The sequence below is a fragment of the Anolis carolinensis genome, chromosome 5 (genome assembly GCF_035594765.1).
Source record: "Anolis carolinensis isolate JA03-04 chromosome 5, rAnoCar3.1.pri, whole genome shotgun sequence".
NCBI classification, from domain to species: Eukaryota; Metazoa; Chordata; class Lepidosauria; order Squamata; family Dactyloidae; genus Anolis; species Anolis carolinensis.
The window spans coordinates 167,788,386-167,792,299 of record NC_085845.1 but is presented as its reverse complement, the minus strand read 5'-3'; the positions used below and the strand labels follow the sequence as shown (position 1 = coordinate 167,792,299).

General features: G+C 39.8%; 1 long non-coding RNA gene across 1 annotated transcript; it reads right to left on the bottom strand.

The window, feature by feature from the left end:
• Window positions 1–281: 281 nt before the first annotated feature.
• On the bottom strand, window positions 282–3,692 carry LOC103280449 (uncharacterized). Its single transcript, XR_010006814.1, has 2 exons — window positions 959–3,692; window positions 282–828 (listed from the first exon to the last, which is right to left on the bottom strand). It is a non-coding gene; the product is annotated as an uncharacterized LOC103280449 (long non-coding RNA).
• Window positions 3,693–3,914: the final 222 nt, after the last annotated feature.

The window sequence follows — 3,914 nt, the reverse complement described above, 5'->3', positions numbered from 1 at the left end:
CATGAGCTTATATGTTTGAAAAAAGAGCAGGCTGTAAATCATCACATAACCTTTCCAATTATTAAAACCACTTTTGGAATATGGAAGACAAAATGATGATATATTAATGGTTTAAGTTCAGAATTTTGGCTTATTTGTCTATAGTTCATAAGTCTGTATGAGGTTTCACTAAGCGAAACACATGCCATGGAAATTGTTGGTGTTTCCATGCTAGTTGAAGTGTAAGGCTTTCTACTTTCTCCACAGGCAGCTGAGGACAGAATAAAGTGAGCACAGCGAAATAAAATGGTCATGTTTTTTATTTATCCTTAAAGAAAGAGATCATGTGGTCTATATCCAGACAGTCACAGGTTCATCCCCTGACACTTCCAGAATCAAACGCTTACTTGAAACTTGGTAGAGCCATTGTTCATTAGCATATCTGCATCAAAAAGACTTCAGAGCAATAGGCCACAAGATACAGTTCATTTCAAGTTATGAGATATGCTTCTGAATAAACACCACTTGCTGGGGTACATGAGTAGGATGTTGCTTTGTGGGAAATTGAATGCTGGATGAAAAAGGTTTCTGCTCTGATCCACACAGTCCTTCATAGCTTCATGAAGGCTCTTCACTAAAGGTAGATGACTCAGTGGGTGTGTTCTGATAACACAACAAACTGGGAATCCACTGGAACTTTTGCATTTTGTGAACAAACAGCATGACAGCACGATCCGTTTGATCCCTCCACTTGCAGAAGGAGTGGCTAAACAAACCACAGAGCTTCTCTCTATGGCCAGCTTATCATGTCCTCTGGCAGAAGGCAGCATCCTTTTTCTTGTGGGTCCCCTTTCAAAGATCCAGATAAAGAAGTCATGAGCAAAGTCTGGAACTGACACTGAGTGGCTACAGATAGTTGTAAATTAATGGAATTGTCACTGTGTACTTGCAATTGAAAAACAGAGCTTGGTAACATTACCTTTTAATTAGAATACTTAGACTCCTCTTGCCGCATGATTTGTGGTCGTGTTGATTGGAGGATGACAGAAACTGTAGTCCAGAAGAAGTAATGTTTCCGTGTTCCCTCCATAGTGTGTAGTGCATAAGTCACTAACAGAATATCAGCCAATATGAGTTAAAACAAAATACAGTTAAAATGATGGATATGTACATGTTAAAAATGGATGTATAAAACACAATTATAACATTAAAATACAACACCCCAAGTAAATGAACTTCTGCATCAGACAGTTAACAGTCAAAGACCTGAGTGAGCAGACAAGGTTTCTGAAATATGTATCTGGCAACAGAGAGTTCAGGACTACTGGCAAAATTAGCACTAGCTCATGTTCTGAACTAGAGCTTGGAAAAGATACATTTATGGATAACAACTCCCGGAATCCATTAGTCAATGTGGTAAGTAGAATTCTGGTCCATAGCAGTAATGCTGCAGAGTTCAGTTGATATACTGTTGTGTCTTTCTTCTTCACAACTAAGAGTTCACATACACTCTAGTATTAATACAGTTTGACACAGCTTTAACTGCCATGAGTTCATATTCTAGAATTCTGGGATTTGTAGTTTGGTGAGACACCAGGGACCTCATCATATTGATCCCCCCTGCTTCTCCCATCACATGGGGGCACCAAGGCAAAGCACATTGGCATCCTGTCCCTGCCCCCATCAGACAGGGGAAGAGGTGGCAACATGCATTGCCGCATTGCCCTTTCCACCATCAGACAGAGGGAAAAGGCCAAAACTGCAGGTAGCTACCCAAAAGACACCTTACCTTTCATTGTTGGCAAGGAAGCATCTTGCCATTTTCCTTGCCATTTTGGCCATGGGGTGGGGCCACAGACTGCATCATGAGATGGCAATCGGCAGGACCTGTGGCCAAAGAGGAGCAAGAACCCCAAAATCCCCAGTGTTATGAGGTCGCAGTAATGATTGACAAAGAAGCTAAAGATCTTGTAAACCTACAACCAGAGCCGGCCCTAGGTATTTTTCAAGTGTAGGCAAACAGAATTTTGCCCCCCTCCCCAAAACCAATCACTGAAAACTAAAAGCATTGGATAAGTGAAAATGTTGGATAATAAGGAGGGATTAAGGGAAAGCCTATTAAACATCAAATTACATTAAGATTTTACAAACTAAGCACCAAAACATCATGTTTTACAACAAATCAACAGAAAAAGCAGTCTCGACTGCGCCCCCGTATGTTTTGCACCACAGGCAACTGCCTAATTCGCCTCATTGTTGGACCACCTCTGCCTACAACTCATATGATTTCTATGGCATTGTAATTCTACAATGTAGAAAATAATGTCTGCAGATACTACTAGGTAAGTGAGACTTGAGTCAAAGGGAGCATTAGCTGGGTCCATCTGTAAACGTGTACTCAAATCTTCTGCCAGAGAACATATGCTTCACGTTTCTATCTCCCTATGATCTTCCAATAGTTTAAAAGTGCATATGAAGTTGTTCATAGGCACTTTAGAATCAAGTCCAGCATGTTTAGGATTAGGGCGTCTCCTTCACTTTTACTCCATTCATAAACAAAGCACAATATAACAATTTACTTTTTTCTTTAAAAATAAATAAAAGCATTACTTCTCATGCAATGCATCATCAGACTATTTTATGACTCCTTGGTTTTCGAGACACCATATGGGCAGGAAATAATAGTGTGAGATTCAGCTTAGAACTATGCATACCATTTATCTTGGGGAAAATAATGGGAAACAGATATTTCAGTAGGAGGGAAAATTTGGAACTGTAAAAAGGAGAGACCTATTGTAAAAGCAGCTGTTAACTCAAAAATGTTCAACAGTGTGTTTCCTATGTTGCTGTGTTGATATTTAAATCTCCATGCTTGCTCCATTGCCCATACCATTCTTTGATCAGAACAAATATGGCACATTTATGGAGCATCCACATTCCAGGTATATTCGAATGTCAGAATTTTGCACATTTAACAGAATCTAGGAGAAAAGGACACAGGGCAGCTGTGAGAATGAGATGGAGAAGACTAGATTCTTACAACAGTGACAAAGAAATGGAGGCGCTTATTTGACCTCACCTGCTATTGAATTCCCAATTCCATGTCACTGAGGAGTTGAATCGCTCCCTTGAAATGAGCCATACAACACTCTTAACCCCAAACAGGCTTAATATCTTCGATAGCTGCTTTAAAGTTCAGACAAAACTCAGAACAAATTCACCACCCTAGTGGAAGAGACGCCATTGGCTGCTACCACTGAAGACAGATCTCCATTAGTTTCTCTGCTTTTAGATGACACACAGCCTGCAAGTTCCTAATTTTTCTAAAGTTTGGCAAACTGGAAACTCTCATTCTCAGAAAGCATGCCCCAGAAATGTGTTGCGATAGTAACAAGGCAGCAGCATGAATGATCACAGGGTAATCTCAACGGCTACAGATTTTAATCGTCTTGACTCAGGGTTGGCTTTATCCTTAGAGATGGTATCTGTAATATCAACAGAATGGAGAATCCACTTTGGGTTTTAGTCTGAACATTATAGGAAGCATTCTAAGTTTTGGACCTACTTGGGGGAGATGGATTAATATTTAAATACATATTTTGGGCGGGGAAACCATGTCCTAGATTTATTTGAACTACTGAATTTGAGGCAGGAGTTGCAGAATTTCATGTTTTTAAATGTACTTAGAAGAAAAGAAAAAGCAAGACAAGGAGGGAGGGAGGGAGGGAGGGATATATATATATATATATATATATATATATATATATATATATATATATAGAGAGAGAGAGAGAGAGAGAGAGAGAGAGAGAGAGAGAGAGAGAGAGAGAGAGAGAGAGATAGATAGATAGATGGCAGGAGACCAAGGAAGAGTGATAGCATACTATCAGCAAAAGGTTGGTGGATAAAAGGGGGATCAGAATGCGGGAATATAT